The sequence below is a fragment of the Lissotriton vulgaris genome, chromosome 8 (assembly GCF_964263255.1).
Source record: "Lissotriton vulgaris chromosome 8, aLisVul1.2, whole genome shotgun sequence".
Taxonomy (NCBI): Eukaryota; Metazoa; Chordata; class Amphibia; order Caudata; family Salamandridae; genus Lissotriton; species Lissotriton vulgaris.
In genome coordinates this window covers 1,388,540,180-1,388,567,353 of record NC_141696.1, presented here as the reverse complement: position 1 = coordinate 1,388,567,353, position 27,174 = coordinate 1,388,540,180, and the positions used below count along the sequence as shown (strand labels likewise).

Here is a 27,174-nt window from a genome sequence, read left to right as displayed (position 1 = left end):
AGCCTCAGCCAGCCTCGGGGAAAAACGAAAGTAATAAAAAAGCGAAACTGACACTGCCACTGCAGACAATGCTGCGCGCTCCCGAGGTGAAATCCGACACTGAAAAAGCTCGTAACACTTTGGTGTCCACTCTCCTAAATACTGATAACATTAGTTGTCGAGCTGACAGCATTCATGCTTAGCATGAATGCTAACGTCAGCTCGACCTAAAAATGAATAAGATATTGAGCATATAACTAAATAAATATGGAAATATGTATCTGATTGAAGGGTATTATCGTAAATCGAATGAGTGATGTTCAAACTTCATTTATACTCGTAATTATGATCGACTCACATATATGCGGTCCTTCGTGGTTATAAAATGAAGAGGTAGTTTTGAGATTGCACATACGTATGGTTTCCAAAGCGAACATTTTCGCGAGATCTGCTATGTTCGTATAACTTTATCAAACTTAGCAAGAACTACATCTTCCATCAGCATGATAACAGCCGAGTAGTTCTTACGATGAGGTAATCGACGCGCACGAACGAGACACATCCTTACAACTTAGGATAAAATGGCGGTTCGTCAAATGCCCAGATACCTCCACTCCAGTGAAGTTCCAGACTGGGGGTACCGACAGACAGGTAGGCGCATGATCTTTGCCTGTCTTTATTAACTATTCGTAGTCTATAGAAGGTGCTCCGGTAAGGTAGAGAGACCTATTACTTTTATTTGTGAGTTACAGGGACGTACTCGCGTTATAAATGTTATGACGCTTTTGAGATCGGAGTGAACCCGCATCATAGCAGCTATTATATCAGTAGTGGGTTTTTACTGGCAAGAGAAGTGTTTCTGGAATAGAAATAGAGTTTATTTTCCTTGCCTGCCGCATACAATTATCGGCACGGAACGTTGGTTATTAGGCAGACAGTCTGCCTGTTTAAGTTCCATGACTATGGTCTTCGACAGTTTTGAATTCTCATTTCATTTTTCTAATAAGATAAAAACGCTTATGTAAACCTTATACTACGTCTTAACTGGAAGAGTGCCTTCTGTGCATGTTGATCTTTACATGCACTACAAAAGGACTAACATTGTTTGTTTTACGACATGTGGCTCATACACAAACTGCTTTGGTTATAAACTACGGTACACGTGGTTATCGATAGGGGTCTAGACCCTTGTCTACATATAAATTTGAATATTGGTTTTGCTTGTATAAGTCTTGATTTTTAGAGGCTAAAATTAATCAGCAAATGCACTATACAATACAAGTACATTGTAAGATACTTATCGAGGGTTACGCTTGTTCCTTCGTGTCCAGAATAGAACTTTAATGATCAACACGGTGCTAGGTACATCATGATTCAACTATCGACTAAACTTGTGATGGCAACGAGGATTTTTAACAGCTTGCTCTGCTTTTTCTATGGTTACATTTATTACTAATTGATGATCAGGGAATATCAATATTGTTTCCACAAACAAGTGTTGTTGGACTCTTCCTTTGTAGAGCGGGCCTCTAACACAACTTGAGCTGGTGCAGAGTGAGTTGTGGCATACCCCTTGAGAAGTAATGGTAAGCTTTTGTCAATAAAGTTAGTAGTGAAATACTCAATGTAAGTTGTATGGAGGTACAATAACATTAGAAGGCAATGGTATACAAAGATGTTATGGTTATTTTCCCTAGATGCAGTCCAGTCATCATGCTTACATCAAGGGTTTGAACACGAATACAACAGTAATACTGTATGTATGACTTCTTTTTGCTCTATTGCAATTGCAGTGACAAGATAACTATAGGTCCTGAAGAAAGCCAGGGAGAATATTCCTAAGTGGCTGAAACATGTTGACCGTGGGAACAGTGATTAATTTCAAACTGTTTTGTATCTTTTTCTCACTTCCACATTGATTTTAATAGGAAAACACATGAGATTGCTAGGATTAGCAGCAGTGAGGGTAGTGTACTATCTCATTGATTTATCCTTTATAAGGACTCCTTTGCACAGTATTTTTTTGCACTGCACATTAAAGGTTAACTCAAATCACCCGTTTTCTAAACACAATTCAATCCTTCTGTAAGACTCGCACAGAAGGATTCAGCTCTCTTTCTGCTCTCTCTGATAACTAAGAGAGGCAACAGAGGGTTGTTTGGGACCCCAGATGAGGACACTGGGCACATGGTTGTGTATTGATGGGATACCAACTATCCGGAGGAGATTTTGAGTACTATCTTTGCTTCTCTTTTGCTTTCTTGATTCTATTGTTCACTCAACAACATAGAGAGTGGTGATAGCCTCTATATTTGTCTCTAGAGGTATAGGTTTAATACCCCTTTTTTTAGTCCTATGGATTCCATTTTGTTTTTTGAATATTAGAATTATGGGGGATGAACCCATTTAGGACTTTAAACTTCCCTCAGACCCTCTTTCATTACACTTCATTGTGGAAGACGAACAAATGTGGCCAGTGGAGCAGGCATGCCTCGAGGTCTGCGCAGTGTGGTAGTACAACAGGATGGCTCCCTGGCCTTAGAACGAGTGGGATCAGACCGCGAAGGGGTGCCATCATCTCGAGTGAGCCCAGAGTTTTGATGGCTGAACGTGAGGAAGCAGAGCACTGGTAGAGGTAGTGACTGCTGCGAACTCTGAAGCAAGCACAGGAAATGTAGTGGAGGACACACCCCAGCCCGCTAATACCTGAACATTTTGCAAGGAACAAGTTAGTGTGTACCACTGCACTGCATGGTAATAGGAGCACTGGCAATTGAGGAGCTGGAGGAACTAGAGATACAACCTAAGCTCATTACAGATAAAGTTGGCGCAGAAGTACTGCACTGGCGGGTAGGGCACAGATGTTCTATGTGGCAGGTCAGCCCCCCTTCACCCTCTCATCCCCCTTTTTTCTTCCCCTAATCTTCCTCTTTAACTCTTCTTGTCCTCTTACTCTCTCCTCCTTTCCCCCCCTTCACTTTCACTTCTGATTCTCATTGCTGGATTGGATTCGGTAGAGACTGGTAGCTGTGTGAGTGTGACAGTGTGATGAGCGGCTGGCAGTGGATGGGTACACTCATACCAGAACAGGCAGGGCAACCCTTTGCCCCGACATAGAGATAAGTGGCGTGGTTGTTGTGTGGATGGCACAGAGATGAATGACTGGTTTATAAGACTGTAAACGAGGTTATATTTCAGGTGGAAGCTCTCTTGTAATTAGGCAGTGGGGTGACTATTTGTACTGATTCACCCCTGTTCATAGGGTGGGAGCTATGATCGGGGAGGCACGGTTTGTTTTTAATATGTTTAACCAGCAGGTGGGACAGGAGGTTTTGGAGTATGGTGTATTGTTCAGATGGCAGAATTGGCAAGGTGGGTATACAGACTTATTGTAAGAACTCAGGTAAATAAATATTCAATATATACACGTGTCGGACTTGGCGAGGGTCATCAATTCACACGGCATGTTACTCACCACGTACGCTGACGACACCCAGCTAGTAATAGAAACTCACAACAACGGCCCAACAGTGGCAGCAAATTTCCAAAATGTAATGCATGCAATAAGTTCCTGGATGCCAAACAATTGCCTTAAATTAAATTCGGAGAAGACGGAGGTAATGATATTCGGCAACCTCTCTCCTACTGGCCACCATTGTGGGGACCAGCAGGATCTGGGTCCACCCCCCTCCCCTGTCAAATAGGTCAGAAGCGTAGGCATCATTTTTGGCAACACACTATCTTTTCAACAACACGCCAACACTGTGGCCTCTTCCGCCTTCAACACCATCAAAAAAAAAAAAACTTCTACCATATCTCCCCTCTAGTGCCGGCAAAAATATCATGACCACCCTAGTATTGTCCCAGGTGGATTACTGCAACGGTTTACTCCTCAACACCCAAGAAAAGGTATTAAATAAACTACAAATGGTTCAAAACGCGGCGGCAAGAATCCTGACCAACACCCACAAGTTTAAACCTGAACCCAACATAATACGTAAACTCCACTGGCTGCATCAAATTCAAGGCCCTATGTATCGCATACAAAGCAATAAATAACTCTGGACCCAAGTTCCTAAAAAACACCTTAGCCTTTACACACCTACCAGACCCCTTCGTTCCTCAGCAGCCAATCTAATGACGGTCCCCAGAAACAAAAAAACATCCTGGGGCGACAGAAGATTCACAAAAGCCATTGCTTGATTATGGAACACACTTCCCCCTCCACATCAAGACAGCCCCTACCCTCCTAACCTCTAGCAAACAACTTTGACCTGGTTATTTAACCAATAATAACAACACTTAGCCCACTGGCCACTTGCCTTCCCTCATCCGTCCGCAGCGCCGAGACACCTACGGGTATTTGTTGCGCTCTACATAATAATAATAATAATAATAATAATATCATTATTAATAATAATAATAATAATATTAACAATAATAGTATTATTATGGTTAATAATACTATTACTAATAATAATAATATTACAAATAATAATAATAGTATTAATAATATTAATAATAATAATAATAATATCAATAATATTTTTAATAATAATAATATTAATATCAATATTTATGTATTTATTTATTTATGGTTTTATAGAGCGCGTAGTCACCCCGAGGGTATTAATATTGCTATTAATATTATTATTATTATTATTATTAATATTAACAATAATAATAATAATATTAACAGTAATAATAACAACAACATGTCAATATTAATATCAATATCAACAATATTAATATTGATATTAATAATATTGATATTGATAATAACAATAATATTAACAATAATATTAGCAATAATATTAACAATATTAACAATAACAATAATAGATGGCTCGTTTTAATTTTGTAGCATGGAATGTACGGGGGCTCAACTCATTTGTGAAGAGATTTAGACTACAAACTTATCTTTGCAGGCATGGCATACATGTAGCTATGCTGCAGGAAACACATTAGTCAGACTTGGAAACTCAAAGGTTGCACAAAAAGAGGAGAGGTCTGAAGTTTACCACCACACTCTACATATGCCCAAAGGGTGGTAATCTGGGTGGCTCCGCAGGGTCCCTTCTGGGTATCTGTGTAGCAGATAAAATGGAACGATATGTTCTGGTGCATGGAGTGTTAGATGGCACTGAAATATGTGACTTATTTATATCTGGAAAAACAACTATTGCCATACGCGGAAATCCAAATTTTGTGGGCAGGAGACTGTGCTAGATGGCAAAATGGATAGATACCCCCAAATTTACACACAAAACCCAATAGGCCAGCTGCACGGCAGGGTGTCATGGATCGCATGGGATTGCAGACTGGTGGCGTACAACCCTTTGGACGAACAGGATTACACGCGCGATAAGTTTCTAGTTAATTAGATCGCTTTTTGCTTACCTGCGATGCTGCCGCGGCTGCCCTACAGATAGGGATATTAGGGAGATTCCTTTCAGAATAACTACCCGGTGTTCCTGACATGGGGGACCAGGAGTGGCCTGTTGGAGGTTCCTCTTTGGCACCTACAACCAGACGCCCTGAAGGATATCTTTCGAGGGGAACTCAGGGAAATGATCCGTGGTTATTTTCGAGCCAACTGGTAGTCCACCAATGCCAGGGGGTCAGGATAGAATGCGTTAAAAGTAGTGATGTGAGGGGAATGCCTGTCAAAGGTGGGAGGAATAAATAAGCGGTTAAAGAAGGATCTCACAGAGGTCAGGAATGCATTGGCCGCCTTGCAGAATAAGGGCCAATACATAGGGACAAAGTGAGGCGTTGCTGCAAGCCCAGCGTATGGTGGGAGAAATATGGGATAAACTGGATTGCCTGGTTCGCCGGGAATAGCGCCAGCTCCTGCACCAGGAAGGGTAAAAATCGGGTAAACTCTGGCATAGCTCCTGAAGCCCAAACGCCCCCCATTATATGGACGATAAACCGAGCTGATGGTGCCCTCGTCTATACGCAGACTGCCATAAATGCTTTACTTTGTACACATTTGGAACCGGTATATAGAGAGGACAAGGTGGTTGACAAGCCACAAATGGTTCCTTGACAATATAATACTACCCCATCTTACTGATCATTGTGCGATGAATTAGGGGGAGAGTTTGACTTGAAGACCTCCTGGAGGCAGTGCAGATTATAGCACGCTATAAAGCCCCGGGTCCGGATGGCCTTCCGGTAGAGTATTACCAGACGTTTGCAGATATACTACTCCCTGGGACGCAAGAGACCCTGTATGAGGCCAAACTTGTTGGGACACTCCCTTCCTCCATGAGAGACGCCCAGATAGTCATACTCCCCAAACCAGGCAAGGACTCCACGCGGCCTGGCTCATCCCGACCTTTATCCATGTTAGGGGTAGATACAAAAATTCTGGCTGAAGTATTAGCAAAGAGACTAAGTAGGGTGCTTAGTCAGCTGATGCACAAAGATCAGTGTGGGTTCATGGCAGGTCAGGGGGGGGGGGGGGACGACTCAAACATGTGCAGACTCTCTCATATACTGCACTCTACAGCTGGCATGGATGTGCAGGTGGCTGCTGTCGCCTTGTATATCGAGAAATACTTTGATACCCTACAATAAGAGGTATTGGGTAGAATGGGGCTTGCATCAGATTTTTATTTCCTGGGTCCACCTGCTATATTGTCAGCCAACTGCCAGAGTGTGCAGCGGTGAAGTAATCTCTGCGCTCATTAATATACAGCGGGGTACGAGACAGGAATTCCCATTGTACCCACTCCTTTTCTCACTAGTGATGGAACCACAGGTGATCCGTATGCTGCCGGACATGGCCCAATGGGACGTAGTTGGGGATGGACGAACTTGCATCATTTATTTGTCCGCAGATGACATACTGCTATATTTGCGTCACCCTACAGAGGCCGTGCCTGTCCTCCTAACAGTGCTGTCTCAGGTTGGGACAGTGTCAGGTTGGTTATAAATAGCCAGAAATCTGTTATATGCCCCCCTGGCAGATCTAGCTGGGAGATATATTACGGAGCTCCCCTCCTCTACATTTGCATGTAAATGCGATCATTTCCGATTTCTAGATATCCATGTTGCCCATACAGCCGAAGCTCAATATACCTTAAATGCAGGAGCATCCTCACTGGTCTAGAGACCCCGATAAATTTCTGAAATCGCCTCCCACTATCTGTAATGGGTCGCGTATCCCTGGCAAAAATGGCCCTACTGCCACAATGCCTACATGTGTTGCAAAACTCCTTCTGTCAAATCCCCAATGTTACATTCACTATCCTGAAAATCCTTCTGTTCTCCCTGGTGTGGGCAGGGAAATGCAGTAGAGTGAAGCTGGAGCTGTTAAAGCTGGATATAGACCAGGGAGGCCTTGGTCTCCAAGACCTATGTCCACAATCTGACCAGATTCCTCCAGTACGCAGCACAAAGGTGCTTTAAGGGGCCAAACACAAAGAAGAAATTACTGGTGGAATGGTGCACAGAGGCTGCCCGTCCACAATACCTTATGATGGGCTCAAGGACCCCCCTCTCCCCTCCGAGACTGCCCATTTGTGGCTAGCCAGTTGCCAGGGAGCACACAGTCACCCTTGTAATACAGAAGGCCCCATATTCCTGGTCACTACCTGTAACATGGCTTCAGAGCTTCAGTCATATACACACTGTGATAGATATGTCTGGATGATTTGATGGTGGCTATGTAACAGCGGAAGATCTATACTTAAATGGAACCGCTCTCTTTTGTGGATGTGAGAGAAAGTTACCAGGTCACTTCCTACAGTACGCTAAACTAACACAGCATGTGAAGTATGGACCACATTTCCTGAGGAGCCACACACCCTGATGACAATCTTGGACCCAGGACCCTTTACAGGATTGATTTCTCAATTGTATAAAGCCTTGAAGGCAGACCGTAGAGTAGATTTATCTAGGGTCCAGAATAGGTGGCTGGACAACCTGCTGTAAACTAACAGAGTGGAAAAGAGTGTTTGCGCAGGTAAAGGAAGTGCTCAGCAACCCACCATTTAAACTCACTCAATTGTATTATCTGCACTGCATCTACCTGACCCCCCCCCCTCAGACTACCATGATTTGACCCGGCACATGCCTGGACATGCCCTTGATGTGGAGTGGGACCAGCTCATTTTGAACATAAGACTTGGAACTGTCCTCCCCTCCTTCCCAACTGGTAAGAGATTCTGGAAATCTTGCGGAATTCGACAAGATTCCCAGTCAAGATGTTGATCAAACATTGCCTTTTAGGTGTATTACCGTCACCCAAACCAAAGACCCGCATGCAGTACAGATTTACCTCTCTGGGGTTGGTTTTTGGGCATGCGTCGATTGCTATACATTGGAAGCAGTCTGCAACCCCTTATACGATTAAATGAAGGCAGATAGGTGTGAATAGGGGCTGCAGAATAACGCCGCCTGCGCATTGTTCGCTCGGTCGAAAATGCCGAGCAAGACTTGGAGATGTGGAGTATTATGCTAGAGAGACTGCAGGCGACTGATCACCCGAGTGGGGATACAGCCAACTTGCCCAAGATGGCAACCCACCCTCAGAGGGTACGGCTGTTAGAAACTCCAGCTGTCTGATAATGACCATGGTTGATGGACGAGTAGATTGACGGGCAGGGGGCTGAGGGGACCAGAAGTCTATACTCGGGGGGGGGGGAAAGGGGGGTGCAACTGAAGTACCTGCATATGAAATGCGTTACTTAACTGTAACTACAGTTATCCAGTATTGATGTCTTTCATAGATTCACATGCCTGAATCATTCCCAGTCGTCAGGATGGGAGTCCCCGGTACATAAATAAGTAATGTCCTATAGACATATATAGAGAAAAGTAGGTCAAGAGGCCTCATCTTAGTAACATATCCATGTCCTTTTGTAAAAAGGACCAAACTATAGAGAAGAGCCAATCAGCTGCCACCTCCCTCTAGAAGCTTCCTGTCAGGAGCCTCAGTCCCTCAGATTTTCGTACGCTCTAAGCTAAGTAGGCATGTTACTGAGAGAATTAGTTTAGTCCTTCCAGGGAAGGCGGGAGGGTTGCATGTGAATCTATGAAAGACACCAATACTGGATAACTGCATTTACAGGTAAGTAACGCATTTCTTATCCAGTATTATGGGTGTCTTTCATAGATTCACATGCCTAAATCAGAGTAGCAAGCAATGCCAAGTGCACATTTCTGATGGAACAGCATATACAAGTGATTAGATAATAAATATCATGCGACTATGAACCATCAATAGACATCAACAATAAGCATTAGTAAAGAAATGTGCATACCAGAGTAGGATGGAGGGACGGAGGAAGCTCACCTTACTGAAATAGATGGCGTAACACTGCTTGTCCCACTGCTGCATCCTTCATCAGTTCTGTATCCAGGCAGTAGTGCCTAGTGAAGGTATGCGGCGACTTCCATGTTGCCGCCCTGCAAATGTCAATGACTGGCACCCCTGCAAAGAGAGCCATAGAAGTGGACATAGCTCTTGTGGAGTGTGCTCTCATTTTGGAATGCAATGGCTGTCCAGCTTGGTCATGACAGAAAGCAATGGCTACAGAAATCCATCAGGAGATGCTCTGCTTGGTAAGCGGTAGACCCTTCGTAGGTCTGCTGTAAACTACGAATAGCTGGTTAGATTTTCTGAATGTTTTAGTTTTGTAAATATAAAATTTCAAGCATCGTTTGAGATCTAAAGAATGCAGCGATCTCTCAGCTGCTGTGCTTGGGTTTGGAAAGAAGGAATGAAGAAACCACAAGTTCATTGAGGTGGAAGTCCGACGGGACCTTTAGGATAAACCTAGGATTGGTTCTCAGGATAACTCCGTCACTTTTAAACTGTAGAAAAGGATCCTGGATTGAAAACTCCTGTAGCTCACTCACCCTCCTTGCGGATGTGAGCGCTAGGAGGAGTGCTGTCTTCCACGAGACATGCTTTAGGTCGGCTCAGTGTACTGGTTCGAACGGATGTTCCATGAGCCGATTAGGAACCACATTGAGGTGCCAGGTAGGTGGCAACATCCTTACTGGCGGGAAAGACCTGTATAATCCCTTTAGAAATTGCTTAATCAACCTGCTTGACAAGAGAGATGGACTCGTTGAAGTTCTTTTATAACAAGATATTTCTGCCAAATGTACTTTAATGGAGGAGTGGGCTAGGCCCGACTGTGCCAGATGTAATAGATAAGGTAAGATTTGCTCTGGTGAGGAGGAGAAAGGCCGAATTCCTTGATCTGCACACCAAACACAAAATCGCTTCCATTTCAGGGAATACGTTTTGGTCGTGCTATCCGCCCTTGCTCTGGCAAGAATGTCTCTACAGTCTTGTGGAATATTCAGATTCCGGAACTCTCGGAACTCAGGAGCCAGGCGGCTAACCTGAGAGACTTCAGATCCGGATGTTGAACTTGTTTGTTGTTCATCGTGAGCAGAGATGGATACTGCCGCAGGTGGATCGGCGGTTTCAGGGATAGACTGTGGAGCTCTGTGAACCAATGTTGCCTCGGCCAAGTTGGGGCTATTAGAATTAGAGTACAAGGCTCCACCTTCATTTTCCTTAGTACTCTGGAAAGCATCGGGAAGGCGTACGCAAAGACGTTGCGCCATGCGATGGAAAATGCATTCCCTAGAGAACCTGACTGGGGAATGCCTACTTGCGAAGTGTGGGCATTTGGCGTTCACTCTTGTCGCAAATAGATCAATTTGTGGCGTGCCCCATCTGGAGAAGATCTGGTCGATAATTTGTTGATCTAGCTCCCACTCGTGTGACTATGTTTTCTGTCTGCTCAACGCGTCGGCGAGCACATTGTCTGTGCCTGGGACATATTCCGTCCTTCGAGCTACATTGTTGAGTATGAGCCAATTCCAGATTTTTTGCGACTCGCGAGAGAGTGTCACCGAGCGCGTCTCTGTTTGTGGAGATAGTGCATCGTCGTAGTGTTGTCGGTCCTGACGAGCACTAGGGAGTTTTTGATCCTTGGTAGGAATGACTGCAGGGCCAGGAAGACTGCTCTCAGTTCGAGAAGGTTGATATGGAGTTTCTCTGCCACTGACCATTTGCCGCTTATCTCCAACTCCTCCAGGAAGGCCCCCCAACCTTCCAAGGAGGCGTCCGTTGTGATGACATGATGAGCTGCGGGAAGTAGGAATGCCAATCCTTGAAATAGGTTCTTTGGCGACATCCACCAGCGTAAAGCCTTGACCATTTGCACTGTCACCTTTATGCGGTCGTTGAACGACACTATGCATTACACCCACTGCGTGGACAGTGCCTCTTGCAGAGGACGAATCCGCAGACAGCAATGTGGTATCAGTAGGATCACGATGACATCATCCCCAAAAGGCACTTGAAGAGACGAACCGTCAACACTTTCTTCGAGGCCACTGTCGAGGCTAGAGAAAGGAGCTTGCATTTTCTCTCCTGTGATGGGAACGCTCTTGCAGAACATGTGTCCAGGGTTGCGCCCAGAAAGGTGATGGTTTGAGAAGGCTGCAGGGTCGACTTCTCCTGGTTGAGCGTAAGACCCAGATGATCGAAGAGACTGAGACAGGCGTTGGAGGATCTGGAAGAGTCTGTGAAGGATGGTGCTTTTATTAGCCAGTCATCCAGATATGGGAAGACTTGGTGACGGTGCTGCCTGAGGTATGAGCTACTGGGGAGAGACATTTGGTGAAGATGCGGGGCACCGATTTGAGACCAAAGGGCAGGACACGGAACTGGAAGTGTCTGCCCGCTACTGCAAACCTCAGGTACTTTTTGTGGTTTTTGTTAATTGGAATATGAAAGTACGCGTCCTGTAAATCCAGTGACGCCATGAATACTCCCTTCTCCAGAAGATGCAGGACTTCTTGTATCGTGACCATGCGAAACGACTGCTTCCTCAAGAATTTGTTCAATGCCCTGAGGTCTAGAATTGGCCTCCATTTCTTCTCTTTTTTCTGGATAAGAAAGAATCAGGAATAAAATCCCTTCCCCTTCTGTGATGGTGGTACCTTCTCTATTGCTCCTTTCCTTAGCATAACAGAGTTCTCGCAGAAGCAGTGGTAAATTCATGTCTTGCATTGAGCGAGGAGGAGTTTGTGGAGGAGTACTCTCAAATTCCATGGAAAGGCCAAATTGTATTAATTGAAGGACCCAACGGTCCGTAGTAATTTTCCTTCTTCTAATTTTTTTTAGAAAGTGGGTTAGTTTTCCTCCAATCTTTAATAATTGAGATGAGGTCTGGACTGGCTGAATAAACAAGTCATTGTCGTCCTCCGTTGTTCCTCTTTTGACCTTTGCCCCGAAAGGATGACTTTCCATATGGGGACTGCCGGCCCTGCTGTTATTGGCGCTGCTGGAATTGAGGTCTACTCTGATTGGAAGAGTAGGATGACCTGTTTTGATAACCACCTCTGTAGGAGGTTGTCCTCTTCCTCTGTTTCCTCGAAAGGCAGATTCCTAAACAGGAGCGTGCCCAGCGCTCTTGCAGTGTCAGTGTCTTTTTTAATATTTTGTAGTGCCTCTTCAATCTTGGAACCAAACAGAAGTTGGCCGTCATATGAGGTACAGTACAAAACTGAGGACTGTACCTCAGGTCTGAATGAGATCGCGTTCAGCCATTCCTGCCGCCTTAACACCGCTGCCCCGGCTAGTTGGCGGAATCCCGTCATTGCCACATCCATCGCACAGTCTATCATCTCTGAAGCTGAAGTTTGACCCTCTATAAGTATCGTTTTCCCTTCTTCCTTTGAGGCATCCGGCAGTTCAGACAGGTATGGGGCTATATCTGCCCACAGTTGTCTATTATAGCGCCCCAGAATCGCTAGGGCATTTGCCGCTTTAACTGTCATCGCTGACATTGTGGAAAATCGTTCTCCTATGTTGTCTAATTTCCTTCCCTCCTTATCCGGTGGCGCCGATGAGGGAGATGAGGGATTTCTTGAGTTCTTCTGTGCCGCCTGCGTCACCACCGAATCAGGCTTAGGATGTCTTGTCAGGCAAGTCGGTACCGATGTTGGAGCTTTGTATTTTTTGTCCAGGTGAGGGACGACTGGCAAAACTGAAGTAGGATTTTGCATCACCTGAACCCCCTGTGTCCACAGATAATCAATTATTGGAATCGATCTCGTCGATTTCTTAAGAGGTTCTTTAAAATTGTACAGGAAGTAGTCCTGCTCCTGTGATTCCATCGTAATCTGGAAGAGTTTAGCGGCCCTTTCTACCACATTGTGGAAACCACCGGCGGAGAATCTGAGGTGGCGGACACTGGAGATGCTGGGGAAGGTATAACAATCATCCCAGACTTCATGGACAGATTGATCGTCCTGCACTTCACCTTCCTCTTGTTCTCTCTCCTCTTCTTCCTCCAAAGACTGAGGACTAGGCACATTCACCCTTTCCTGCTGGATAACAAAGGGCGGAGGTCGTGGTCTTGGCGATGGTACTGCCGTGGTAGGTGGAGGTGAATGTTCTATATATTGGTAAGACCAACCAGGAAGTCCGAACACTAATTACACAGCACAAATCAAGAATAAAGATGAAGGTACTAACTGCCCCACTGGTGAACCATTGGCAAACTATGCCCGATAACTTGACCCATTCATGATGCATGCACGTTTCCTTCAGTTACTTTTGGGACATCCTTCACCCAGTGGCTTTTGCAAACTGTTCCTCCCGATTAATTCAGATCCAAAACCACACCGTGTTAGAGTTCCGTCCAATACGTGACATGGCACCACCTCTAAGGATCCTCCCGAACCGCATCCCCCACGATGCACTTCAAATGATGTGACATTCATTTAGCTTCCCAACTTTCCCACCTCTAAGAATCCTCCCGAACCGCATCCCCCACGATGCACTTCAAATGATGTGACATTCATTTAGCTTCCCAACTTTCGATTTTAACAGTATTCGAGGACTAGACTGTATAAACATGACGAGGAAGGCGATTATTTACATTTGCTCAACTACTCACAACACTGCATTTTTTGCATGCACAATTCCAGCCAGTTCCGCGAGTTATTTCCATCGAGTGAGGCGCTAATTAGGAAACTATGATTCCCAGAAGCCTCACTCCCACAATCCCTCGGGAAACAGGATATTGCCGTGCAACAAACAACTGCGTCACGCAGTTGTTCAAACAACGGGTCTAGGACAGACACCGCGTTATAGAAAGCGCTTCCGAAATCGAGGTAAGAACCACGGCGTATTACGCGCTTTGCTTTTTAACCTGTCTTCCATTATGAAGCCAAGCGGACAATCTCTCACCCTCATTTACATTCATTGACAGGTCCTCGATTTATTCCCGGCACCTCGCAAGCTTCGCACAAAGAACTTATCACCAAGAAAGCTCACATCACATTTACCCAGACCAAACACCCCCGTTTGTAAGATACGACACCCTCACCCAGCCCCCTTTGTCTCAACAGATCTCCCACCTAAATTAAGAATACTCAGAAGCCATGTAAGTAGGATCAGTTTTCAATCATGTTATGTTGATATATGTGTCTCGGATTTCCAGGCAGGAATAGGTCGAGTTACTTGGTATATTTATTTCATTTCTTCCAGTTTTCCACGTCCAGTTTTTTCATTCAATAGGGCATACTCCAATCCAAGGTAAGAGGCAGAATATGAAAGGGTTAGCTAGCTCAAACATGCATCCCTTCAACTCCAGTGACAGATCTCATTTCTCTCCCCTACAGCTCTGAGGTCCTGATGAGAAGCCCCCCACCAGTAAGGGGTTCGAAACGCGTAGACCGCCCTTCTACACCATAAGATTACCTTTAATTAAGGCAATCATTGATGTGTTTAAAAATCACTAAACCAATCAAAAAGTATCTCTGGTGTAAACTAATTGCTTTTTTGTGATTTTCAATTGTAAATAATGACATGTGTATGTGTGGTATGTTTGAGAATGTGAGATTGGAATGTTAATGTTGATCAACGATGTATGAAAGCTAATGAGGTAGTGTGTATTTTATGAAATTGTCATTTTTATGAAATTGTCTCTTTGTATTGTTTGTTCTATATTATTTGTGCAATTTGGGGAATCATAACCAACAAAAAATTAAGAGAAAATATATGAAAAATAAAAGAGATTTATTCTGTCTGATCTTTCAGTCTACAACTCCCACCAAGTTTAATTCTTTCTGTGTAGAAACCGAAGGTCTGTTAATTAGAAGTCACAGTATTCGCATTCGTTTAGTTGTTTTTGTATTGAGAGGCTTGGCCTTACTGTGGGAAGCCCACACCCAGTGTTGTTTTTCCAGCTTTTGACACAGTCACTACCACTTATTACCTGGGGTTTGATGTAATGTACACAGAGGGCACCCTAGAGGCCCCCCCTGAAAACCTACCAGCTTCTGGTGTGCTAACTGACTGGTTTTCACCAGCCTGTTACCAGAGACAAGTTTCTGGCTTGCAAGGGTGAGGGCCATTGCTTGGTGGAGGTCCTAGACAAAGCCTGTTCAGGTAGAGGGTGTTTACACCCCCTCCCACAGGATGACCTGCAGATTAGCATTCCAAGGCAGTGGGACTTCAAAGAGCTCACCGCCTTTGGTATGCAAATCTGGTTTCCAGCACAGGAGAACCTTGCAAGCCAGTCTACTAGCAAGGGAATACCTGGGGACACTGCACAGCATAACCCTCTTTGGTATACCATACAATGAGCCAGTTTCCTATAGCCATGTTTCTCGAATTACATTTCTGTGCTTCTACTGTGTTCCAAACAAAATTCTGTCTTCCTGCTTCCTTCTCCATAAACCCATTTACTGTGGAGAACGTAACCTCGACAACAAAGCTGGCATGCTGGGGACATGGAGGTAATTTCCTCACACTGAGGGCCCACGGTCCCCCTAGTGCAGGCCTCCCCATCGAATCGCTTGTCAGCTAGAGCCAGCCAGCCAGCTAAATTAGAAGCTTTTGTTTGGCTAAAGTAATACATTTATACCAAAATTGAAATGTTTATTTGAAAAGAAACTTTATTTTCAGAACTCTTAAGCTAATATTTGGAAAACAAAGATGGAATTCCAAAATATTTTGATTACAGATATTTGAGTGATAAACGATGTGGCATTTGTCAGACTTATTACTATTATGATTCAAGGCCCTAACAATTGCGTTTCGTGCCAGCCAGGGCAGGGGCCCTTGCTATCTGAGGAAGAGACTCAACTCGTACCACCAAAACGGTCCTTAAGATCCAATCACCTACGCTACCTCCCTGTCCCTTGTTTCTCCAAAGCTAGGCAGGGGGCTAAGTCGTCCTCGGTGGGAACCACTAAACTGTTGAATGACTTGTCTCCCTACTTACGCATGCTAAACTCCAAGCAGGAGTTCAGCAAGACACTGAAAACCTGGCTCTTTAAGATAAGGGATTAGCGGCCCGGTTCTTCTTCTCGGTTGTCTTCCGTGCTAGTGCCGGGACACCTCGCTCGAGGTAGCTCTGCACTTTACAAATGCCCTTCATTATTATTATTATTATTATTACCTTGGTGACCCCAGCATTGCTGCTGTGGGGCTCAAATATTATCTATGTTAAGACATTCTAAAGTGACAAAACAATTTTTAAACAGGACAGCTGATAAACCTGCCTGATGCACCGAGCTAATCACTGCTGGTAAACATGCACTGGATGGCCACTAAGTCATCTTGTTGGATGTGGTCAACATTACAACGCTAATATAAGTATCTCTATGGCTGGGCAATGCACACCAGGAATATCTGAATGAATCATTCACCCGGGAAGGGATCTCCGCAGTTATTTCAGGTCTCCCCGGGGACAAAGCCCACGGCTCTGATGGCCTTACCCCGGCCTTCTATAAGCAATATGTGCCCCTTCTGGTTCCTCACCTTGCTCTCATGTATAATGATTCCCTGGAAAGAGGGAGTCTCCCCCCTTTCCTGCGGGAAGCCATGCTAATCCTTCTCCTTAAGTCTGACAAATCCCACGAGCTGTGAGACTCCTATCGCCCTCTGTTCCTCATTAATATTGACAAAAAAAATCTGCGGCAAGCTACTGGCCACTCGTCTTCTCCCTCTAATGTCGCTGATCGCGTGTCAGTCTGGATTTATCCCCGGGCGAGCCACGTCGCATAACCTCCGGACCATATTCGCTGTGCTCCACCAGATAAACCCATCTCTCCCAGCTGTAGCTGCACTTTTTGATGCCACTAAAGCTTTTAACACCCTTGAATGACCCTTCCTCTTCTACCTCGCCTGGGCTTTAGTCCGGCTTTGTGCCCAAGATCCAGCTTCCTACCTACGGCCCTCATTTGAATCAACGGTCAGGGCACTGAGCCCTTTTCCATCTCGAGGGGCACCAGACAGGGGTGCCCTCTCTCCCCCCTGCTTTAGGTTTTGCCTAGCCAATGCGTACGAAGTACGCATGCGCTAGGAAAAACTTAATGATATCTGTGTGTGGGGACTGGACCGTCCCCACTCTCTCATTGGCTAGCTCCATAAATGGAGGCTAGCCATTGGGAGAAGGCTCTGTCCGTCAATCTCGGACCAGATTCGGGGGGCGTTCCCGAGAATTTTTGGCTTTTGGCTACGTCACGCTACGTCAGCCGAAAGCCGATTCTCGGGAACGCCCCCGAATCTGGTCCGGCATTGAGCCGGCACCCGCCTTCCTGCTCATAGTGCTTTTCTGCCCTAGCGAGTGCTCACCTCGCTTTTTTGTAATTAAATTGTCCCCTGGCAGGCGCCCAGGGACCTTGCCGCTATTGTTTTTCCCCTCGAGGGAGCCCACCCCTCAGTGAATTCACTCCCCGCCTGCAGTCGCTGAGACGGGCCGCTGCGCTGCCCGCGACGACCCGGAAGCTGAGGGGGCGACCCGGAAGTCCCGCCCCCCCCCCAGCGCGGACAAGGAGAAGCAGCTGCACCCACCGGCAGGGCTCCATGGTGGAAGAGGAGCCCCGCCGCCGCCCGTGAGAGCACCCGGCCCCAAGAAGCGGGACCGGGTGAGTAAGAGCTGCAGCGTCCAAGTACCGGTGAGTGCGGCCGCAGGGAGGGGCGCCGGGACACGTCCATTACCCGGAACTCGCTACATGGACGCGCGGACCGGATGAGTCTTCTGTCCTGACTCAGGTGAGAGCCATCCCGTCCACCCGATGCAGACCGCAGTAGCCCCTTATTATCTCTCTCTGACCTCATTCTTATTTTCCCTCCCAGGTCGCCTCGAATAGTTCTGGACGCACCCGTCCAGTACAGTACTACCACACGTCAAAGTTCCTGACTTAGCTTGTGGTGTGGAGGATTCAGCCGTGCTTTGCTGTCCCACTAGTTCAACCAATGAGATCTCGAGTATGTCATTGATATCCCCTGTGACGAGAGCACTACACTTTCCATACTCTACTCTCTGGTATCACTGAGTAGAATTGCACCACAGTTTTCGTGACCACCTTTGGAAGGGTGTTTGAAGATCATTTTAGCTCCTAAATACACCGCCTGAGGGCTTTATTCCTACTCGGGCCGTCACTGCTGCCACTCTGTGCTGGTGGTTTATAGTGTATTTTGCCGCCACCCGCCGTCATGGTTACAATTAGGGTTCCGTAGGGAGGTGGGGATGGGTGGCGTACACCAAAGAGCTATAGGTAGCTGTCTCTGAATACACACTTAACACACCAGCACAGATCTTGCCTGGGTATGAAAGAGTCCGAATGTCTGTTTTATTATTCTTGTGTTGGGGTGAAGGACGACAATTCTTAGTTTATCTTATCATTTATTTAAAGCAAACGCCAGGTCTGGGCTCTCCATCACATTGCAAGTCGCTATTACCACAGAACTCCTCATTCTCACGCTGCAAAAAGCACCCGGCAATTGGATAATGGAACCAGGGTGGATCCCAAGGGAGCATTATCAAGCTTCAATTGATGCGCAGTCTGCACAGAGGCCATGAATAATTCTACGGCCTTAGCAGGAACCGATCTAGAGTCCTGCTGGAGCCATGGGATGGGAGCAGTATGTATGCTCCTGCCATAGTACTCGCGGATCATTGAGGGCCTGAAAGTATGGTAAACCTTCTAAGAGAAGACCCGTTCTTTTTGTCCTTGGTTAGCTCTGCTAGCCACTGCCCTCCAGTGTCCTCAGTTAATATCCTGTTAATGTTAATCATTGCATGTTTCACCTGTCTATGTTTACAGTGCACGGATTCTAATGTTGCTGCCCGAGTGGGGAACCTGTGCAATATCTTATCATTTAAAGTGTGTGATGTGAGCATGTGTCTTTATTATGGCAACATTACTTTTCAGAAGACTCCGCCCCCCCCTCCCACTGCAGCATTGTTTTGGTGCCTCTGTTGCCTGCTTGTGGCCATGTTTACGTGCCTTTGTTGCCTGCTTGTGACCCTGTTTTCGTGCCTCTGTTGCCTGCTTGTAACCCTGTTTACGTGCCTCTGTTGCCTGCTTGTAACCCTGTTTCCGTGCCTCTGTTCCCTGCTTGTAACCCTGTTTACGTGCCTCTGTTGCCTGCTTGTAACCCTGTTTACGTGCCTCTGTTGCCTGCTTGTAACCCCGTTTACGTGCCTCTGTTGCCTGCTTGGGACCCTGTTTACGTGCCTTTGTTGCCTGCTTGTGACCCTGTTTACGTGCCTTTGTTGCCTGCTTGTGACCCTGTTTACGTGCCTTTGTTGCCTGCTTGTGACCCTGTTTTCGTGCCTCTGTTGCCTGCTTGTGACCCTGTTTCCGTGCCTCTGTTGCCTGCTTGTAACCCTGTTTCCGTGCCTCTGTTGCCTGCTTGTGACCCTGTTTACGTGCCTTTGTTGCCTGCTTGTGACCCTGTTTACGTGCCTTTGTTGCCTGCTTGTGACCCTGTTTTCGTGCCTCTGTTGCCTGCTTGTGACCCTGTTTTCGTGCCTCTGTTGCCTGCTTGTGACCCTGTTTTCGTGACTGTTGCCTGCTTGTGACCCTGTTTACATGCCTCTGTTGCCTGCTTGTGACCCCGTTTACGCGCCTCTGTTGCCTGCTTGTGACCGTGTTTTCGTGCCTGTTGCCTGCTTGTGACCCTGTTTTCGTGCCTCTGTTGCCTGCTTGTGACCCTGTTTTCGTGCCTCTGTTGCCTGCTTGTGACCCTGTTTTCGTGCCTCTGTTGCCTGCTTGTGACCCTGTTTTCGTGCCTCTGTTGCCTGCTTGTTGTGTCCTTCTGCCCTGTCTGCCTCGTGATTTGTGCCATTCTGCCCTCCGTTACAATCATCACCCCCTCGTTTTTGTGTCCTTCTTCCCTCTGTCTGCCTGGTGTTTTGTGCCGTTCCTCCACCTGAACTGAGCCCTTTAAAATAAGGCCATGCTCAAAAAAGTACCGCAGCCCCCTGCCCTGAACCATAAAAAACTGCCCCCTACCTCCGTGAAGTACTCTGACTCTGCTCCCTACCCTCCCTTGACGCCTAAAACTGTCCCCTGCCATGCACCCTACAAAGCCTCGACTTAGTAAACTGTCCCTTCTCTGTGTGCTTCGAGGCCGTAAAATGTAAGCCTAGGCACAAATGGATGGTTAGATTTGTGGGGTAAAGTTTTATTTAATGTGATTTTATGTAGCGCGAACTTTACCCGAAGGTGTCAGAGCGCTTTACATAAGAACCAGTTGCCAAACTTAAGGCCTTTGATTCACATGCCTTAGGTAAAAGATACAAACAGGAAAACAATTGAAATGTACTAGATGTAGTCACACAAAGAAGAGACTGTTGATTCTCGTTATATTTCTATATACATATGGAAGGGATATGAATAGATGTACTGCAAGAGTCACATAGGAATGTTAGAGTACAAAGGTCTACTGCATATACTAGTGAATACAGTCATCTCTATATACAGAAAAAATGAGTTATATTTAGAGGGGTCGGAGTGGGACACAGTGGGTGGATGGATGCATGATGGATGGATGTATGCATGATGCATGGATGTATGGGTGGATGTATGGGTGGATGTATGGGTGGATGGATGTATTGGTGGATGGATGGGTTGATGGTTGGATGGGTTGGTGGATTTTTATTTATTTCAAAGTTTTATATAGCGCGAACAAGATCTTTGCAGATATCAGAGCGCTTTACAGGACATGGGGTGATAGCATAATAGTAGGTAATAGTTGAGGTAGTTAGGTACGATATGCATAGTTACATAGGTATGTCAAAATACAAGAGGTAGGTCATAGTTGAGGTAGTGTAGGTCATAGTTGAGGTAGTGTAGGTACAAGGTGCAAAGTCAAACAGGTACGCCAATAATATGAAAGTACATAAAGAGGGAGCATATACTTGTTTAAGCGTGCTTAAACTACTTTTGTAAATAGCATAGAGGTAGGCATAGTTGAGGTAGGAGAGTACAGGGTGCATAGTCACGCAGGAGAATCAGTAAAATAACAGTAGGTAATATTTGAGGTGGTGTAGGTAGAGTGTGCAAAGTCAGATAGGTACTTCAATAATATAAAATAAGATAAACAGAGAGGGAACGTATACAATCAAGTGAGTCGATAATACCAGTAATACAAATAGGCCAAGGGGTCAGGAAGGTAGTACAACGCGGAGTCCTGGAAGTACAGAATAATAGTTCATGTGTATTTAGCCATGAGGATCGCTTTTACTTCTTTCTTAAAAAGTTTGTTGGAGGAGATGAGCCTGGTTTCAGGAGGGAGTGAGTTCCAGATCCTAGGCGCCATTCCTGAGAAGGAGCGTTTATAGGTTTTTACCTTCCGAAATCTTCGAGGCTTCAGCAGAAGATTGTTTGTGCTTCTAGTAGTTCTAGAGCCGCCCGAAATTGTCAGCTTTTGAGAGAGGTAGGCGGGTGAGTTCATGTGTATAGCCTTGTGTGTCATGCAGGCGATTTTCAGATGAATTCTGGCTTCAAAAGGTAGCCAGTTCAGGGATTTAAAGTCAGGGGAGATATGTTAGTGTTTTTTTTGAGCCAGTGATGAGTCTCGCTGCAGCGTTAAGGGACGCTCTTAGGGCTGCCGTTGTGGTAATGGGGAGCCCACAGAGGGCGATGCTGCCGTATTCTATGTGCGGGATGACTATAGATAGTACTGCAGTTTGAAAGTCTTTGGTTGGCAGGAAGGGTTTGAGCTTTCTCAAGGTATTTATTTGGAAGTTCGCTCCTTTGGTTGCCTTGCTGATGTGCTGCTGCATGTTAAGATTGGAATCAAGTGTTATGCCTAAAGATTTTGCTGAGTCAACGATGATAGGTTGTACATTGAGAGCAGTTAGGTGCTTGAGCCAAGTTTGAGCGGTAGAGATTTTTGCGGGCAGTGAGATCAGGAGGAACTCAGTCTTCATCGCATTGAGTTTGAGGTGATTCTCTGCAAGCCAGGATTGGGTGTTTCTGATCGTGGAGTTCAGAAGCAAGATGTCCTTGGGGGAATGTATTTTGAGATAAAGTTGGGTGTCGTCGGCATACATGTGGAAGTGAACATTGGATGCTTGTAGCAGAGTAGTGAGAGGTTCCATGACTAAGTTGAACAGTGTAGGGGAGAGGTAGGAACCTTGAGGGACGCCTAACGATACAGGTACCGCGGAGGACATCAGGTTGTTCCTTTTGAATCGCTGAGACCGGTTGTGTAGAAAGGAAGTGAACCACTTGAGAACAGTCCCAGATATACCCATTCTTGTGTTTAATAGTTCGAGTAGGTTCTCATTTAACTGTGTCGAATGCTGAAGAGAGATCAAGAAGGATGAGGAGGCAGGTATCATTTTGGTCTAGGATTTGGAGGGCGTCGTCAACTATGTGAGTCATAGCAGTTTCGATACTGTGCCCTGCTCGGAAGCCTGATTGATGAGGGTTGAGGAGATCAAAATTATTTATGTGATTAGTCAGTTGTAGCTGTACGCATTTTTCCAACAGTTTAGCGAGCGTGGGAATATTTGTAATAGGACGGTAATTGTTTAGATCAGTGGGATCTGCTGTTGGTTTTTTTAGTAACGGTGTGACTTGTCCGACTTTGAGGGCGTTAGGGATGGATCCCTGTTGAAGAGAGCTATTGATGATCTTAGTCCAAAGTGGGAGGAGCGACGGGGTAAAGACTTTTAAAGAGTTAGCAGGAAGGGGGTCAGAGAGGTGATTGGATGGTTTCAGGGTGCTGAGCAATCTGCCAATTTCTTCTTCGGAGTAGGTGCCAAAGGATGACCATGTAGCATTGTTCTTTGGTTCAGACGGTGCTGTGTGTTGGGGGTTGAAGTAAAGGATAGCGTCATTGAGGAGATCACTTCTTATGTTGTCGGTTTTTTGGTTAAAGAAAGCAGAGAAGTCTTCACAGGAAGGTGTAGCGCCCCTGGTGCTGAGTGTCTGGGGTTGTTCTTTGGATTGTGTTCTGATTAGCTCAAACTGTTTTCTTGGGCGGTTTTTTGCTTGGGCGAGCTGGAGGCTGAAGAAGTCTCTTTGAACGTTTTATTTTCCTGAAGTAGGCGTTTCTCTGTTTTTTCAAAGTTTTTAGGTGCAGTGCAGAGGGGGTTGCTCTCCAGGTGCGCTCTGCCATTCGCATGGCCCGTCTATCTTCATTGAGGCTCCCCGTCATACCATGGGTTGGAGATCTTGGACGCGACTCTTTTCAGTTGCAAGGGTGCAGCCTCATCGATTATTGTGGTCATAGCATTGAAATAATGGTCAGTCAGCAGTTGAACGTCCGTAACACCGGACGGAGGAAGTAAGAGATTGTAGCTGTTAGGCGGTAAGGAGTTTGGGTTGAGTTTCTTCATGTCTCTTTTCCAAACTTTAGGCTTGGAGGGTTGAGCTGGGTTAAGTTTAACTTTTTCATTGATGAAGGAGACAATATGATGATCTGACCAGTCACAAGGTTGGATTGACTCAAGTTGAATAGAGTCCTCTTTGGAAATGATGAGGTCAAGGATAGAGCTTTCTCATGGGTCGGGCTATTGCATATTTGCGTGAGATCAAGGGCGTCGAGGACATTTTTGAGGCTATTCACCACTGTGTCACAGCGATCATTCCAGTGGAGATTGTAGTCGCCAAGGAAAATTTGGGGGTTTTGCCGTCCTGAGTTGGTTGAGATTAAGTCCATGAGTTATTGGGAGAAGGAGAGCTTGTCCCCAGGTGGGTGGTATATGATGTGTAGTGAGCATACCGATTTGCTTTCGCTGATGACATCAAGGCAGAGGTATTCACAAGAGGTAAGAGAGGGTACAGACGCTTTAATAACCGAGACGTTGTTTCTATAAATGCAAGCAATTCCACCGCCTGTCTTTTTGGACCTGTCAAGTCTACTGATACTGTAGTTGGGGGGGACTAGGATGTCCATGATAGGTGTAGAAGAATCAGACAACCGTGTTTCAGTCAGAATGGCTAGATCCGGTTCCAGAGACATGATGAGATCGGCGACCCCCGCGGAATGCCTTTGGGCCGATCTGCAATTGAAAAGTATGCATTTGAGTCTGGGGGAGCAGAGGGTGGAGGAAGGTTTTATAGTGAGGGGTACATTTGTGAGGTTGTTGGGGACGGAGCCTCTGGTGTTATGGGTATGGTGCCTGAGGGGGTTAGAGAGAATCGTTGGGATGGACAGGTGGTTGGAGGCTAGGCGATTTTGGGGAGCCGAGACGCAAGAGTGGAGAAGGGTGTGTATGTCATGGTCTGAGAGCGTATTGGTAGTGTGTCTGGGGCGATTGGTGGTATTGCGGGAGGGGATAGAGGTCCGGAGTGGGGCGTGTTGTGTGGTAAGGCGAGTAGGGAGTGATGGGAGAGTGTTGTTAGGTGTGAGCCTGGTGGTGGTGGAGGGGGGGGTGTCTGGGCCTGGTGGTGGTGGAGGAGGGGTGTCTGGGGTGTGTGATGAGCAACTCTGACGGTTTGTAGTTCTTCTTTCATTTGGAGGAGGGTGGACATAATCATATCCAGCTTGGTGTTGGGTACGGAGTTGGGGAAGGGTACTGGCGGTGAACAGGAGTATAGGTTACTGGAGATGGGGGGAGACTGGGTGGAGAGGCGGTGCTCGGGAAGGGGTTGGAAAAGTTAGAGAGAGGGTTGGTGTTAGGGTGGGTGATAAATTGTGATAAATTGTTGAGGGATTGGCTGTATATATGCATCTATCCATCCACCCATCCATGCATCTATCCATACACCCATCCATACAACCATCCATGCATCCACCAACTCATCCATGCAAGCAGCTCTCCTTCGTCTCTCTTCGCCACCCCTTCCCTGAGCCCGCAGCTCTCCTTCGTCTCTCCTTGCCCCCCTTCCCTATGCCCTGCTATTGTAAATGACAATGCCATTTATGTTAAAAAAAACATGAATAAAAAAAATGTCAAGAGCAATGCCAATAGCTCTAACTTTAACAAAGGCAAAACCATTGCATTGTAAATGCTTGTTGCTATTGCTATGGAGCCTCTCGCTGCGCGTCTCCGCCAACACCACACGCAGCGTGTCCTCGACTTCACTGCCCTGGCCCGGTTTGTATCCATGTATGCGTATGACGTCACCCTTTACATCCGTAATCCGCATGAGAATCTCGGCCCCATGACAAGGGAGGTTGTGCGATTTGGGGGCCTTTCAGGCATCCAGGTTAACTGGAGTAAATCTATTCTTCTTGCACTTACCAACGCTACCACACCCTTCTCCCCAGGCTATCCTTTTATCTGGGTATCTGGCCTCACCAGATACCTTGGCATCTGGCTTAGCCATGACGTCGACGAACTTTGGCGCTCCAATTTGGACGTGCTATATAGATTGGCTGGAATCCAAACTACTGGTTTGGCATAAACTCACTTGATCGCTCGCGGAGCGAATTGCAATAGCTCAAATGGTCGTCCTCCTGAAACTCTTATTTCTCTTTTTAAATATTCTGCTTCCACTCATCTCGCACTTTTTACGAAAACTAAATTCCCACATCATCGAGCTCATATGGGCTGGCCGGCAACCTAGGACTGCGTGCAGTATTCACTCTCCCGTTGTCACTTGGGGGTATGGGTGCTCTTGACTTCCGCCTCTACGCGCTCTGCGCCCAGGCCATCTTCCTTCTGGCTTCAGCCCACCCCCTTCCAACCCCACGTTGCTGTTGAAGCTGATCTTGCCGCTCCCTGGCCACTCCAGACAGCCTTGTTTAATCGCACCTAGGGCTCCGCAGGGTGAGGTGGACACAGTGTAGTGTTTGCGCTGGGCTTGGAGACGGCTCCGGAGACTTGCTGGCCTCTCTATTCTTTATGCTCCTTCTATACCGCTTGTGTGTAATCCTGCATTTCCTCCTCTCCAAACGTCTGGCATGGTTAAACGTGCTGTGTCCTTAGGCCTCACTACTTTTGCTGACTTACATCCTGTAGACACCTTCGTCTCCCTTCCTGATGATATTGTGCAATTAGATCGGCTCATGTTCTACCAAATTCGTGCCACATGCAGAGAGCTCAACCCCACATTTCCACCGCCCCTACCTAAACTTGCTGCCCTTGAATGGGTATTCTCCTCCAGGTCTGCACAGAAATTAGTCATCAGGCTTTATGCTATGTCACTTGCTGCCTCCCCCCGCCACTACTGACAGGGCCCGTGTGGCATGGACCTTGGCAGGGATCTCCCCCAAGATGTCTGGCGATATTGCTGCAAACTGATAAAACGCCTGTCGCCCAAATATCATTTGCTGAAAATCAATTTTAAAAATATGCACAGACTATATCTCACCCTGCTTCACTGCATAGAATAGGGCTCCAAGCCAGAGGGTCTCTACCTACTGGCAGGCTGTATGTGTGACCATTAGTGCTATCACCTCTGTGAGAATAGACCCTGATCTGTTGGTGTGTCTTGTTGGATATGTTAAGCATATTCAAGTCGCTAGCCGTAAATTGACTGCCATGCTCCTGGTAAAACGCAGAGCGTCGCTCCACTGGAGGCGCAAACCGGCGCCAACCGTGGATGGTTGGCTGAAGGATGCTGCCCACTGTTAAACACTGTTGGGTGAATTTTGGGACCCGATGCATGCGGCCAGCCGCCCTCTCGACATATGGGCCCCCCGATTTCATACTTACAGACATTAAGCGCAGAGGCCAGTTCCTTACAGGGCTCCCCTGGAGTGACACTCTGGGCCTCCCTGCTCATACTACGACAGCCCCTCCTCTCCAGCTACAGACACTCCACTCCCCGAGTAGCGTTGCTCACATCACCATTCAGATAGTCACACCTGTACTGTACACTCTCTTTACCTATTTTACATAAGGCTTCTTTTCTCCGGATTTGAGGTGCAAAGGTGCTGTATATCATGTGCTAATGTCATTGCATTACTGTATCGTGCAATTGCCTGCTTGTTTTGCACTG

General features: G+C 46.4%; 1 protein-coding gene across 2 annotated transcripts in view; it reads right to left on the bottom strand.

Moving 5' to 3' along the window:
• Nucleotides 1–27,174, bottom strand: part of CHAF1B (chromatin assembly factor 1 subunit B) — a 337,605-nt gene that overhangs the window by 265,737 nt on the left and 44,694 nt on the right. The gene's annotated exons all lie outside the window — the stretch shown is intronic.